The following is a 16825-nucleotide window of genomic DNA, read 5'->3' as shown; positions in this document are numbered from 1 at the left end:
ATTCAAGTGTTTCTCCTGCTTCAGCCTCCCAAGTAGCTGAGATTACAGGCATGTACCACCAAGCCTGGCTAATTTTGTATTTTTAGTAGAGATGATATTTCTCCATGTTGGTCAGGCTGGTCTTGAACTCCTGACCTCAGGTGATCCACCTACCTCGACTTCCCAAAGTGCTGGCACTATAGGCATGAGCCACTGCCCCAGCAATATATACATATTTTTAAAGTTAATATCTGACCTAAAATTGAGTAATAGACAAGCACTGAGACATTCGTGATGAGTGCAATAGTAACTTTATAGGAGGATGGGCTCGCTGAATTAATGATGGCTTCTTCTGTGTTCCCTGCCACCCAAATGGAAAAACTTGGGTTCCTATTTTGTAAAACATGAACCCGACCCTTAAGCAATCAATTGGAACAAGAGTGAGCTCCTGAACTAAGATTCAGAGACTGAGTTTCACTAAGGGATAAAGCTTACTTATGTTAATTCAAGAGCAGGGGTGCACTGAAAAAGCACCCCCCAAATGCTGGTGAGTGGAGAAAGAATTATTATAAATAGACATAAAAATCAGGGCAGAGATGAGGAAAAAATAGTGTCTAGATGCTTTCCTACTTCCTAGCTCTAGTTCTCATTCCTTCCTAACTCCAGCAGCCTTTAAATCTGTCCTTAGACCAGGCTGGGTGTGGTGGCTCACGCCTGTAATCCTAGCACTTTGTGAGGCCGAGGCGGACAGATCACGAGGTCAGGAGCTCGAGACCAGCCTGACCAACATGGTGAAACCCTGTCTGTACTAAAAATACAACAATTAGCCGGGTGTGGTGGCACACTTCTGTAATCCCAGCTACTCGGGAGGCTGAGGCAGGAGAATTACTTGAAACTGGGAGGTGGAGGTTGCAGTGAGCCGCGACTTTTCCATTGCATTCCAGCCTGGGTGACGGAGTGAGACTCCGTCTCAAAAGAAAAAAAAAATCTGTCCTTAGACCACTGAGTTCAAATAACCAATTCCGTTTCTTTGCTGCAGCTAGGTTGAATATTAATTTTATTTCTTGTGTTTGCTACCAAAGCAGCTTTAATGAATTAAATGAATATTCCACGTAAAAATACCATAACCACTGGTGTTTGCTTAGGTGGGAAAGAGGGGTGTGGGGTGGGCTGGAGTGGGGGAATAAGTCTCTGCTGTCCCATCTCAGGCTGTGGTGCTGACCTCATAGCTTGTGCTTCAAAAGTGTATTTCCCTTGAAGAGGCTTTCCAGAAGAAAATATTTTGACCTTGAGATTCCCTAGGGAATTGGCCCTGAGATACGTAAAACCCAAGAAAAACAACATCTTTCTTTCCAGAATGTCATTGTTTCCTTGTGTCGTTAGAGCTGGAGCCTTGATTGCAGTTTTGGGGCCCAGCGGTGCTTTTGTTTTGGAAAAATACCCCATAGGTTTTGCAAAGTTAAAGTCCAGATCCTGTGTTGTAAGGAGACAAGGAGAAGCTGAGTTGCTGTATGGAGTTATGTGGAAGGTTGTCTTCCTCGTGGGTAAAATAGCATCTTGGAGATGATGTGTGAGCAGAGACTGGCCCGTGCTGGGACGTGAGGGAGAAAACTGGCTTTCCTTTTTGTTTGTGTTTTTCCTACTCTGGGTGGCGGCTGAGGCCACAGACTCTGCAGCTAGTCTGCCACTGTTTCTGTCAGAGCCCAGACAGGCGGCAGAACCACAACAGATTGAACTGGATTTCAGTCATAAGAATAATAAGATAATCATAAGAAAAAGTTGAAGCGAATTTCAGTAATAAGAATGATTAATTAGGGCCAGGTGCGGTGCCTCATGCCTGTAATCCCAGCACTTTGGGAGGCCGAGGCAGGTGGATCACCTGAGGTCAGGAGTTCAAGACCAGCCTGGCCAACACAGAGAAAACCCATCTCTACTAAAAATAGGAAAATTAACTGGGTGTGGTGGCCATGCCTATAATTCCAAGTATTTGGGAGGCTGAGGCCGGGGAATCGCTTGAACCCAGGAGGCAGACATTGCAATGAGCCAAAATTGTGCCACTGTACCCCAGCCTGGGCAACAGAGTGAGACTCCTTCTCAAAATAATAATAATAATTAATTAGGCATAAAGTTGTAATTTAATAACTTGGTGACTAAAAGGGTTTCTCTGAGGTAGCAACTGAAAGAAGCAGCTATCAGTCACCTCGAGGGCTGTGGAAACAAGGAAGACAACATAATACTTAAAATTGAGATGACTGGAGAAGTAGTCCCATGGACATGAAACTCAGGCTCTGGGGAGGAGTCACTGGGGTCTCTGAGTTGAAAGGAGGGGCTCATGGGATCCAGATCTCCAAAGTGGGGCTGCTGGTTGCCTGGTACTGGCATCTTGGGAGGTAATGGCAAAAGAGAAATGCACAGTTGTCCTCACGTATTTGTGGTTTCACTTTCCACAGTTTCAGTTACCTGCAGTCAATGGCCATCTGAAAAACATTAAGATATTTTGAGAGACAGAGAAATCACATTCACATAGCTTTTATTAGTGATGGCAAACACTGCAATTACTTTTGCACCATCCTAATATGACAGTGTTTTTAATAATTGTTATAGCTTATTATTGTTGATCTCTTCTTGTGCCTAGTTTATACACTAAACTCTACCATAGGTATGTATGTATAGGGAAAAACAGTGTATACAGGGTTTAGTACTATTGTTGGTTTCAGGCATCCACTGGGGGCCTTGGAACATATCCCCCACGGATGAGAGGGGATACCGTAGTTCGCGAACCGTGTGTGTGTGTGTGTGTGTGTGTGTGTGTGTGCGCGTGCGCGCGCGCGCGTGTGTGTGTATGTGTGTATGTGTGCGTATAAGTGTGCACATGTAGTAATTCCCTTGTGTCTCTGTAGGGAAGGAAAGGAAGGAAAGTTCAGGGCTGAGGCCCCTACAGGAAAAGACAGATTAATAAGAGAAAAGCATACACATTTATTTAACATAAGCTTTACGTGGAACCTTCAGGAATGAAGACTCAAAGAAACAGAGAAACCTGTGTATTTTTTTATGATAGGTTTGATGAAGTGTGGACCATCATGGGGAAGTATGACTGGATAAATAGGGTTTGATCTACTGGCGATAAGCCAGGAGGAGCTCTGCAAGGCCTGTTTGTTCAGACTCTTCTTAGCATCTCTGTGTCTTTGGCTCTTTTTCTCTGGAAATAAGGAGGATTTCCCTTGAATAAGGATCCTATGACCTGCTTCAGGGGAGGGTCAGAAAATTCTTCCTAGATTTGATGACCTGCTTCAGGGGAGAGGGGAAGAGGGAAAGAAATAGTAACCCTCTTGCTTCTGCTGTTTCCTCAAATGCCAAAGTACCAGATTTTAGGGTAGTGTGGCCTGAATTCCAACACCTTCTTTCAGCTTTCAGCTTTCAGCCAAAGCTTATTATATGGTATGCTGCAATCTCATCTCGGCTCTGTTTTGTGAATTAATGTTTGAACCCATGTCCATGCTTGGGGCAACCCATGACAGAGAGAGCAAAAGTTGTCTGCCGGGGTTTTTTCTGAGATGGCCAGAGGTGAATTGTGGAAGAGTGCAGTTGAGAACCAGGTCCCCATGGAGGCCATGAAGACAGGGACAATGGGATTTGTTTCTGAAAACAAACACATGCCTTAGGGGCTCCCTGAAATATATGGAGGAGACGTACTGGTTCTAGTGGAATTGGGTAGGGAGGACTTAGACTTTAGTTACTTTTAAAGAGCCTCATTAGTCAATGAGGGAGCTGGGAAAACATGATTGCTTTGAAGAACATTTAAGAAATGTGGGCATTTATGCTTAATTTAACAAGAAAGTGTTAGGGTAGGATTGCTGTGTTACGTATAAATCTGTTTGATGTCCAACAAACCATGTATCTTTGGGGTTATCTCTTCCACTAGACAGAAATTATTCACATATCTAACCAACAAAAATTTACAAGTGAACAAGTAACTTCACTAGAGCTGAAAATGTTAATTTGTGGTGAAAAATGAGATGAGCTAAATATACTCTTCTAGGCAATCTGGGGGAGTTCCTTGTCCCCATATGATACTGAAAGGACGTGTCACCCACCTTTTTGCCTTAATAACAAGTTTTGGATAAATTCCTTAATATTATTTAGGCATAAAAAGAGGTATGACCTTGACAGCTCCTCTAGAGGCTGTACCATTAAGTATTCAGGGCAGCTGTGCTGGAAGCCATGAAGGCTGTTCTCTGGGGTTCTATGCCAGCCACCTTCTACTGCCTACGTGGTTACTCTTGAACTTTTTCCAGTTCCCTGACTTCTACCAAGTTCATCAGTATTGTTACCTTGCTTTATACCTAGACTATTTGATTAGCTTGACTAAGAGTAACTATTCTGGCTTGGACCTTAAATAAACCTATAGATAATGACAAAAATTGCTGTTTTGGGGCATTATACACTTCATAAGTTACTTCTTTGTTTATTTTCTATACATATATGATGCTGTATTAATGTATGCCAAATATGGCATACAAATGAATGTTATATACATTGTGTGGAATATTTATTTTATATGATACATATAGTTATATAGCTATATCAGTGGATTGATTGATCAATCTATCTATATAAAATGTCTGTATATGTCCACATGAAAAGTTCAGAAGGGTAAAAGTTGGATCTAGATAAATGAATAGAATTCAAATTTGTAGTAAGTGGAATGAGACCTCTGCTATGTTCAAAAAAGGGCCCCACAAAATTGCATGTAGAATATAAACTCAACTGGGTAAAAAACTACCCATAAGAAAACCTGAGGGCCATATGTTAAAATATTAAAATGATTAAACTGTGGTCATATCTATGTATATAGTAAGCATATATTGTTTTGATAATTAAAGTCAAAAAAGAAAAAAATGAAAAAGAGGCTTTGGGCATTCTGGTAGCAGGGAATATATGAAATGTATTAACACATGGGTTCTGTGATAAGTTTGAGGAAGAGAAAGCAGTTTTCTTGGAATTAAAATCTATGAGAATTTTTTTCATATGGGATTTCATAACAAGGAAGTAAATATCTCCAGCATTTCCACAGGCACAGATTTATACTTATTGTTTCTTGTAATGGCCTTTCATAAATACCAAGGGCATAACATTAAAAGTGAAGCTGGTGAGAATGACTCTGGGAGGATTCACACTGCCATAAATAGGTAGATTCCAAGTGGCTAAACCAGTCCAAGAATAGATGTTAGAGAATAATTGACTTAACCAAGGTCACAGAGTGTGTTAATGGCAGAGCCAGAATTAGACTTCATGTCTCTTGATTTTTCAGCCTGACACCAGTGCTGCTTATCCTCCTGCCTTTCCCCAAAAGAAGAAATGTGGACCTTATTTAAGTTCTTGTGATCACCACCCATCATTGACTTGAATCCTTTATCCCAAAACACCCACTCACATTTTTTACCCCCTTACATCAAACTACTTTTTTTTCTTTTTACGTCAAACCCCATTTTTCTCTGAATGGGAGAGAGTGGGAGAAAGACTTAGATTTACAGAGGCTTGAAGAGACTAAACCATATTTTATGCCCAAACTTCATCCATAAGAGATCAAACTGCGAACACTTGTCCTTCAATGATGAATGGAGAGAAATTATGGTGTAACTCATGGGCAATTTACAAGATGCTTTTAATATAATTAAAAATGATGTCTCTATTGGCTCTTAACTCTGTTCCAAATCTAATATTGGCTTCTTTCCAGAACAAACACATTTTATGTAGCAACAGGGGGACACATTAAAGGAAAAGAAAAATTCTTTCCATCTTTGAATTTATACATATTTTTGACCAGAGTGGAGTTTGTCAAAGTTAATATTAGTTTACTATATTATGAAAGAATCACTGTTCTACTAATGTTTTCATAAAACTGTGGAAAGTTTTAGAACAGAAAGAAGCACAGGGGTCAATCTAAATCTGTCTCATTTTACAGGTTAGGAAACTGAGTCCAGAGAGGCTTCTTCCTAGCTAGTCACTAATCCTTTAATTTTCTATTCTTCACTCTTGGATATGAAAAATAATATTTGAACATCTATTATGCATCTGATTATGGAATAGGTTCTAAAGAGGTAAACATCAAAAGCCTGAGTTCATAGCCTTAACAAATGACAAACTAGAGAAGGTGCAGGGCATGTTAATAAACACTAATCTATCATAGCCTATGTGACATCTGTCATATATAGGTCTGTTCCTAGAATACAAAAGATGAGGGAATGCTGAGATTTGTCTGGGTGGCCATGAAATAGTTACTAAAATGGGTAATGTTTTATTCAGGCCTTGAAAAATGACATTTTACATTTTAACGTGGGCCTGCATTTGAGAGGAATCACTGGTGGCTTTGTGGAGGATGCATTGGAGGAAGCAAAGGAACAGTTAGGAGGCAAGTCCAGATGGAAGTGAGGAGCTAATGAACTAGGCTGATGAGAGTTTACCTCATGAAGAGAATGTGATATTTATGAGGTTAGAATTGGCAAGGCCTTATGATGATTGTGGGGACTAAGACACAGGCATCAACCAGGGAGGAAAAAAAAGTTTCTGGTTTTGAAGATTGAAGCCACAGTGATGATACAAAATTAGGCTATGAAATACATGCAGAGTGTGGTAGTGAAAAAGTTTGCATGCAGGTAATAGATTCAGCTCACCCATGATGGGATACTTAAAGGCAATATATATGGAAAATAAATAAAAATTTGTGTCTCGAGCTCAAAAGAAAAATCTGGCTTAGTGTTATGGATTTCAGTTTTTGAAGTAGATGAAAGTTGAAGCTAGGGAAAGAGAAAATAGAGAAAGACAAAGTATAGAATCTGGGAGTCACCATGGTTAAAGGATTTAAATGGAAGAAGGGAGCTAGTGCAATCCATGGTTTAAAAGAATCCCTGGTGAGATAGAAGAGAATGAAGAAGGCAGTGCTGTAGTAATTATGTTACTTATGATGCTTTCAGCTCAATTAATACTCAAACCAACTCAAAACAATTGTAATTATAAAGTGAATTTATCTGCTTATGGAGCAAAATACTCTAGAGGTAAGTAGGACCAAGAGCAGGTGCTGTAGTCACAGATGCAGCCCCATTCGCCTTCTGATTCTCCCAGAAATGCTCTCCTCTAAATGTTGAGTTTCTACGTAGACCATTGGGGAAATGGTTACAGAAATTGGACATTTTTCATCCATGTATCACCAAGGCTCCTCTTACAGTGGTTCTTTCACAAGTGTAAAGAAACTTCTCCCCAAGCCCCCTTGCTCTCCCAATTCCCATTGATCTTGCTCTTGCATTTTATTGGCTTGACATACCTATTCTGAACCAACTTCTCTGGCTAATAAAATTCCACATGCCAGGTTGCATCAGACCTGGGTTTCTAAAACTGATCGTGAGCATAGAAAGCAGAGTTTGGGCTTAATCTCATTAGGAGGGGACTCATTGATCTGTCTTTTGTCTTGTGAACTGCAACACCACTAACCAAGGAGGCTGAGGTGGAATGGGTGTCAGGTGGGGTGGTATCTGACACAAAAATCAAAGAAGGAGAGCGCTTCAGAATGAATGGGTAATCATGCCAAAAATTATAGTTGAAATCAAGTAGGATAGATGTAAAGAAACCATTAAATGTGTCAGTCACTGGGATAGATGGTCATTGGTGACCTTTGGGTGAGACTTTTCGGAGAAGCTCTGGGGCAACCCTTGCAGAATACAAAGGAATCCAGTGGCACAGAGGCAAGAGATAGGGACGTTAAATCAGTTGCAATTCAAGGCAGCCTGTAAATTTGCTTGAAAGTATTATTTTACTTTGTTGACACATTCATAACAACTTACTCCTTTCCAGGTTGAAAGGAGGAAAATTAATCCTATATGTGAAAATAGTATGACAATTTGTGAACAAAAGGAAGAGAATGTAAGCACAGAGAGCGCGTGATAAATCACAAGGCATGGTGGAAGGTGACCACTAAAAAGTAAAAGATGGAGTTTCCATCAAATGCTTTATCAGAGTTGGAATCATACAATGTTTTTGGTATATTTTGCGTAGTTTCTTGGCCATTATGAAAAATTGATACGTTTTATTTACTAGGTCAGTTTTAGCAAAATTATATGCATTTTGTTATTGCACCATAATTACACTAAAAGGCAGAGGTGATTCTCTTTTGAGTGTGCCAGAAGATTGGTGTAGGGAATGCAATAGGGCACATTTAGTCATTGTCAGGCTGCAGAGTTTCCAGATTTCCAAAGCTCGGTCAAAGCATAAAACCAGTTTTCAAACTCTAAGGTCAGCAACAGTTTCAAACCCTAAGGTCAACCCTAAGGTCACAATGACTAATATATATTGAGTGCTTACTGTGTGTTAGAAACAGTTCTAAGTGTTTTATATGCATTAACATAACATGTGATAGTAATAACAATATTATTAAAGATATCCTCATGTGGCTCATAGGTGTCTGTCAGTTTTTAGGGAAAGTAATTCTAGTAATGGTTTCCATTTCATTTTTATTTGTATATCACTTTCCACAGTTCATTCAATTTTCTCTTCAAGTCATAATAATTCTGTGAATTAAGAGTGGCTGATATTCTTCAGAGTCCTGGAAGAGTTGCTAAGTGATTCGCTGAAAGCTACCAGTTATCCTGAATGGTGACTTAGTGTCTGGCTTGCAGCTGTTCTACAGTAAATGGAGAGATAGCAAGATATGCAGAATGAGATTAAGGGAATATTATGTTAGGCATGATGAAACCGGGAGAGGTGAATTCTTGGGTAGATTTTTACTCAGTGGCCAGAGCAGACTGGGGTGAGGGTAAGGCTTCCAAAGTAAACGGCTGATAGACGCAGGCTTTGGCTAAGGATGAGAAAGTGCAGGAAGTTCATTTCCTAGATTGCCATGTTTGGATATTATCTGAAATAGTGTTCCAATATACCCTCTCCTCTTACCAAGAGGATGCCAAGGCCCACAGAATTACTAGTGGATAAGAGACAAAATCTTACCCATTAGCTTAGTGACTCCTATTCCAGTGCTCTCTCCACCACCCCAAGTCATAAGAGAAGAAAACCCAGGAAAAGAAACAAGTGTAGAAAGGCAAGTGGTATGATCCAGAGGCTTGTCTCCCATCACAATTCAGAGGACAAAGTCATACCTATTTCCCTAGGGCCCAAGGAAGGATTGGTCTGGTCAAGTAACCGGTCATGGTCATGTATGAATGGTACTGAAGAAGGGCGAAAGGGATTCAAAGCCACAAGGAGAAGATCTCAAAGTCTTACTCACTACAATGTCTGATGAACTATGAAGTTAGGCCTTGGAATGTATCCTACATTCTCTGCAAAGATACTGAAATATTTGGGAATTTTCTGTAATATTGATGTAATTTGTCTTGATTTTGGAAGAAACGGTGAAATTTAAAAAATTGCAGATCCTTTTCAATAATAGATGGCTCCCTTTTGGGAGTTGAGGGAGGAGCAGAGATTGCAACTACCAGTTGATTTATTTCCCTTAGAGCCAGAAGCAAGTGGGCTTGTTTATTATTTGTCATAGCTATTACACTATTCATAATCTGTTTTCCCGTAAGAATAGTATTGCAATGATGAATGACAACGTATATATAGAACAAAATAAATTTATTGCAGGAAGCATTTCCAGTGACATGAACAAGAAATTAGGCCTGTAAGATGTTCAGGCTGTGCTGAACAACTCCAGTTCTGTTCAGAACTCACCTCTGAAGGATATAAGAATGAGTAGATACATTCTTAACTGATATTAGATTGCTAGCTCCCCTCTCGGAAGACAGGTCCGTGTCTTAATTTATTTTTTGATCTGTTAGAGCGTGATTCATGTAACATACCGAAGTACAAGTAGAGCAGAATATGTTGAATGAAAGTGACATTTCCTTGTGATTTTCCCCATCATAATGACTAACATATATTGAGTGCTTACTGTGTATTAGAAACAGTTCTAAGTGCTTTACATGCATTAAATCACTCAATTCTGCTAACAACCTGGTAAGGTAAATACCTTTGTTACTCCCTATGTATATACAAGGGAAACTAGGCTCAAAGGGACTGCATACTTTGCGAGCCTAAATAACACAGCTAAACACATCGTAGGGCTGGGATTGAGTCCCGGGCATCTCGTTGTCTGTAGATTCTGCTGTGGTCATCAGTATACTCCTGTCTGTAAGAGGCGTGTGTGTGTGTATGGTGTGAGGGAGGGTATATTTTCCTCCAAATTACTAATAATTATGGCATCGTAGTTTATCTTATCATCTTCCTTTCCCTCACTGATTATATTACAATATTAAATTTTCACTTTAATATGTTATACCACTGATGTCTAGCCTTTTGTCAGTGCCATGCCATACCTCCATAAAATCTTTCAATAACTGCTTGTCTCATCCGTTCCCATGTCTTTTATTTTTCAAAAAGTTTTTCAATTTTCCATATTATTCGATTCTCTCTTGTTTGTTTTGCTTTTCACATGTTATCTTGAGCTCAAGAAAATCTCTTCTTTCTCCAGAGTCTGGAGACCTCAAGCCAGGAACATTCTTTAAAAGTCATTCAGGGAATCCAAAGGTCAAGATGGATTTAAAATAACTTTAGGATGGGGCCAGAGGCATATGGTGTTAGGCATACGTGATGAGCTGGGTCTTACCACTCTAGCCTTGTCCTGTTTGGCATCTGTTTGTGTGGGTATACACGTACATATACATATGTGTACACACATTTTTTTTTTCTCTGAGTTTCTAATGCCATCTTCTTTTGATCCAGGGAAGGTAAAGGATTTGGGAAGTAATTTTATTTCACAAATAGTTACTCTAAGTGGAGGGGACCTGATTGTTCTCTAGGCCAATGTGCCCTTGAAAAGATGGTAGCAAACATGGAGGCCAGTGGAATGGCAGAGAAACGATTCAAGGTGCTTTGATTTCTTCCTAATGGGATCTTGGCATACTGGGTTAGCAAAGGGTTTTCTGCGTTTTGGGGCCGGCATGTGGGGAAGGCCAGTTTGTGGGAAAGGTGGAGGAACTTTCCTCTGTTTTGGTAATAAATAGCTACAATTTATTACATGCTTACTGTGTGTTAGAGATATTTTAAAACCTCTATGTACTGTATCTCTTTGAGTCTGTCTAATTCTGTAAGCTAGGTAGCATCATCCTCTTTTCGCAGATGAAGAGGCAGAGGATTAGATTAGCTAGGTTATCTAACCTTATCAGAGTTATATAACTGATAATTCAAACCTAGGTTAAAATTTAAATTTTTGATGTGGTTTACAAGACCCTTCACAATCTGACCTTTGCCTACCTAACTGCCTTACCTCATGCCACCTAAATTCAACCACGCATGATTTTTAGCTTCATTTAAAAAATATATCTTGTTTGCTGTGGCAGAGGCATAGCTATGGGCATAGCTATGTATTTCCCAAAGCTTCCTTTTCTTCTCAAGCACACAGAAAACTTCTTTTTCCAGCCTCTTCTTGGATGTTGGTGGGATCATACGACTAATGGAATGGGGGTGAAAGCAATGTGTGTCATTCCAGACCTCGTCCCTAACGCATTTCATATCCTTAACTCTGTTTTCTGTTCTCCATCTGCACAGCTGGTGTGCAGGACCCTCAGATAGGAGGTGGTAAAAACCACAAGACAGTGTTCCTGCTTTTGCTACTTGGACAAGACCTGCCCAGATCAGCTGCTCAAAGAGCTAGGACATGAGAGAGAAATTTTATTGGATAAGTATCTGAGATTTGGGGATAGTTTGTTATAGCATCTAGCATTGCTAACTGTGATTTAGCCACTTGCTCTAAATGGAATTATCAAACTTTTTTTTTTTTTTTTTTGTAAAAGGCCAGGTATTAAATATTTTAGGTGTTACAGGCAATATGATCTCTTCTGCAACTAATCAACTCCACTCTGCAGTTGTAGCATGAAAATGGTCTTAGACTGCCCATCGATGATAGACTGGACAGGGAAAATGTGGCACATATACACCATGGAATATTATGCAGCTATCAAAAACGATGAGTTTGTGTCCTTTGTAGGGACATGGATGAACCTGGAAACCATCATTCTCAGCAAACTGACACAAGAACAGAAAATCAAACACCACATGTTCTCACTCATAGCTGAGTACTGAGCAATGAGAACACACGGACACAGGGAGGGGAGCATCACACACTGGGGTCTGCAGGGGGAAATAGGGGAGGGACAGCAGAGGGTGGGGGGTTGGGGAGAGATAGCATGGGGAGAAATGCCAGATATAGATGATGGGGAGGAAGGCAGCACATCACACTGCCATGTGTGTACCTGTGCAACAATCTTGCGTGTTCTTCACATGTATCCACAAACCTAAAATGCAATTAAAAAAAATAAAAATTTAAAAAAAACAGATTAAAAAAAAGAAAGAAAAAAGAAAATGGTCTTAGACCATATGTAAGTGAATGGGCATGTCTGGGTTCCAATAAAGCTTTATTTATAAAAATAGGGAGAGATAGCAGGGGGAGAAATGCCAGATGTAGGTGATGGGGAGGAAGGCAGCAAATCACACTGCCATGTGTGTTCCTATGCAACAATTTTGCATGTTCTTCACATGTACCCCAAAACCTAAAATGCAATAAAATAAATAAATGGGAAAAAAAAAATAGGCACTAGCCAGATTTAGTTTACCAATGACTGTACCACACTAAAGGACTAGAACAGCCCATACTGTTTTCTCTGTTGCAGTGTCTCAGTCTTTCTCCAGCACCCTGACTCAATCCAACTTTTGCCTGGCTAAACTGTTACTCTTCCCAGCACAGCTATTCCATAGGAAGGATGTTCCCCTCATTTCCCCATTCCTGATTTCTCTGCCTGATATGGTTTGGCTCTGTCCCACCAAAATATCAAATTTTATCTCCAATAATTTCCATGTGTTGTGGGAGGGACCTAGTGGAGGGAGTTAAATCATGAGGGTGAGTCTTTCCCATGCTGTTCTTGTGATAGCGAATAAGTCTCACGAGATCTGATGGAGTTCCCTGCACATATTCTCTCTCTTGCCCGCTGCCATATAAGACATCCCTTTGCTCTTCTTTCATCTTCTGCCATGATTGTGAGGCCTCCCCAGCCATGTGGAACTGTGAGTCCATTAAATCTCTTTCCTTTATAAATTACCCAGTCTTTGGGATGTCTTTTTTAGCATCATGAGAACAGACTAATACACTCCTTCTCTTGCCAGTTGAGTTAGGCTTCTTTATCATATGTCCGAGAGCAGCCACCTATACTTCCTTTTTCATAATAAACCTCTTTTTTATAATATTAGGTGGTACAAAAATAATTGCAATTTTTGCTTTTAAAAGTTAATGGCAAAAACTGCAATTACTTTTGCATCAGTGTAATAATTTGTTCAATGTTTGTCTTCCTTACTATGCTGAGAGCTTCATGAGAAAAAGAAGCCACATCTATTGTATTCCCTGTTTTATCTCTAGAACCTAGCACAGGACCTGGCACAGAGTAGGTGCTATTAATATTGGCTGAGTCAATGAATAACTACAAGTCATATGTTATTAACCACTGCCTGGAATATATAGAATCTGTGGAAGCACATCCTTCCTTCCCCTTACCTCTCCTCTTCCTCTTTGTCCTTCAGTCCTTGGGCTCAATATAGCCTAAAGGAAACTAAACCTACAATTATAGTACAACAGTCACACTCTTGAATGAAGAAAATACTGCAGAGATGTTTCCCCTTAGGAATATTCCTTTGGTGTAAATACTGACTTTATTTCCACCTCAGTCAATATATATATGTTTTTTAGGACCATAAATCTTAGGGTGTCATCTCACAGAAGCTGATCTCTGTCACAGCTCGGAAAGTTAATTCCATCCTGAATCCTATAAACAGGAAGAGGCTCTTCCTGAGTTTCTGTCATCACATTGCTCTGACACTTACAAATCTGAAAAGCTGTCCAATTTTCTACAATATTTTAGATTTTAGGTTTGTGAACCACTCCAAATGCTCAAATATAGCTTTATCATCTACAGAAAAGAGAAGACAGGAGAAAAAATATTTTATTTAGATGTGTAAAGAATCTAACACAACAGCCAATGTAGTCTCAGAGTTGATTAAGATAACTTGTAGTTCTGATAAGTGCTTGGTTTGACCTGATAAAATGTGGGGGCTGTAGAACACAAACACTGTCCTGGGTAAAATTACAGTGCAGCTAAAATTGCTATCATTCTACTCAGCTACAGCTGAGTGGTGGACAATGCTTTTGACTTTCCCATAGGTTTCTCAGTGGGATCTGTCAACCTAAGGCAGGAAAGGCAAGTTTACAAATTTGGGAAAAGCCCAAAGCATTTTACTCAAAAGACAGTCTTGAGCTGGGTGTGGTGGTACATGCCTGTAATACCAGCACTTTGGGAGACTGAGGCAGGAATATCACTTGATCCTGGGAGTTTCAGACCAGCCTGGGCAACATAGGGAGACAAAAAATACACAAAAAAATCCAAAAACACACAAAAAAATTACAAAAAATTAGTTAAGTGTCATGGCACATGCCTGTAGTCCCAGCTACTCGGGAGGCTGAAGTGGGAGGATTACTTTAGCCTAGGACTTGGAGACTACAGTAAGCTAGGCTCATGCTACTGTACACCAAGACTGTTTCAAAATTTTTGAAAGGGAGCATTAGCTTGCCTTTCCCTTGTTGTGTGGTCATGGAGAGTTGACAGGAGTTTATGAGGTCAGTTAGAGAGGGAACTGAAGAAAGGAGTGTTTATTCCTAAGGAATTCTTGCAGGGCTTATAGCCATTTATGTCTTTCAGTCTAAAATAAAGTCTAAAGAGAAGCTTAAATATTATATATTTTTGGGAATAAAACAAAATTACTAATATTTTTCATATAGAAAAGCCTCACAGTCCTAGATTGTGAATTCATGAAAGAATATCTGACTCCAATTCATTTACAGACATTAATCATCCCTCCCAAATCTGATTTCTAAATAGCTGAAATCTGTCCTTCTGACAGGGAAGGTGTTGAGGTCTTCTAACTGCATTGCCATCATTCTGTTTCTAGAACTCAGCTCCCTTGTAGTATGCCATAAATATTTGTGGAATATATGAATGAATGAGTGAATGAATGAATGAAAGAATGATGTGAATGAATGGTATCAATGAATAGATTAACAAATGAATGAAAGAGAGCTGCCAAGACAGCCAAATTGCAGGGAGGGGCCAAGATGGCTGACTAGAAACAGCCGCAATTGGAGGCTGCCATTGAGAAAAACAAAACTGGTGAGTGAATCCTGCACTGACAACTGACATATCCTGGTTCTTTCACTGGGACTGACTAGGTGGTTGGCATGACCCACGGAGAGTGAGGAAAAGTAGGGTGGAGTGACAGCCCACCTGGGAGCCACACAGGGCAAAGGGAACTCCTACCACCAGCCAAGGGAGGCAGTGAGTGATTGTACTACCCTGCCCTGGAAACCATGCTTTTTCCAGGGATCTATGCAATCTGTGGATCAGGAGATTTCCTCATGAGCCCATGCCATGAGGGCCTTGGGTCTCAAGTACAGAGCTGTGCAGATTCTCAGTGGACACTTGGCTGGAGACTGCCCAAGATTACCAAGTTCCTTGGGGGAAGGGTGGCTATCATCACTGTGGCTAACTGCTGCCTAAGATGACTGAGCTCCCTGGGGGAGGGGTGGCAACCATCACTGCAGTTCCAGTTGGCCGTTTTTCCCCTGCTGGTGCCAGGGTGGTGAAGGATTTGGACTGAGAGGAATTTCCCACAGTACAGCACATTGGCTGTGGCAGATTGTGGCTAGACTGCCCTTTTAGGCCAGACCCTCCTCACTGGGTGAGGCCTCCCTGAAGGAATTTCAAAACCTCCAGTCAGCGGTTTACATACAGAATTCTGGTCTCTCCGGGATGGAGCTCCTTGAGGGGAAGGGGTTGCTGTAGTCTCCATGAAACAGCAGACTTAGACTTTCCCCCAACTGGCTCTGAGGAATCTAGGCAGTCCAGATGAGTGGCATTCCTCCCAGTACAGAGCACCTGCTCTGTCAAGGGGCAGCCAGAGTGCTTCATTAAGCAGCTCCCAGATCCCGTGCCTCTTGACTGGGTGAGACTTCCCAACAGGGGTTGCCAGATACCTTATACAGGAGCATTCCTGCTGGCATCAGGTCAGTGACCCTCTGGGACAGAGATCCCAGAGGAAGGAGTAGGCAGCCATCTTTGATGCTCTGTAGCCTCCACTGGTGACAATTCCAGGTGTGGGAGGAACCCAGGTGAATATGGTCTGGAGTGGACCCCCAGCAAACTGCAGCAGCCCTATGGAAGAGGGTCCTGACTGTTAAAAGAAAAACAAACAGAAAGCAACAACAACAACAGCATCAACAAAAAAGTCCCCACAAAAACCCATCCAAAAGTCAGCAGCCTTCAAGACTGAAGCTAGATAAACTCATGAAGATGAGAGAGAATCAATGAAAAAATGCTGAAAACTAAAAAGTCCAGAGGGCCTTTTCTCCTCCAAATGATTACTACACCTCTCCAACAAGGGCACAGAACTGGGCAGAGTCTGAGATGGATGAATGGATAGAATTAGGCTTCAGAAGGTTGGTAATAATGAACTTTGCTGAGCTAAAGTTGCCTCAAAGAAGGTAAGAACCATAATAAAACACTACAGGAGCTGTCAACGAGAATAACCAGTTTAGAGAGGAACATAAGTGACCTTATAGAGCTGAAAAACCTAACACAAGAACTTTACAATGCAACCACAAGTATCAATAACCAAATAGACTAAGCAGAGGAAAGAATTTCAGAGCTTAAAGACTATCTTGCTGAAATAAGACAGGTAGACAAGATTAAGGAAAAAATAATGA

This window comes from Cebus imitator, unplaced genomic scaffold, assembly GCF_001604975.1.
Source record: "Cebus imitator isolate Cc_AM_T3 unplaced genomic scaffold, Cebus_imitator-1.0 Scaffold5, whole genome shotgun sequence".
NCBI lineage: Eukaryota > Metazoa > Chordata > Mammalia > Primates > Cebidae > Cebus > Cebus imitator.
The sequence above is the reverse complement of the archived record's forward strand: the minus strand, read 5'-3'. Positions refer to the sequence as shown.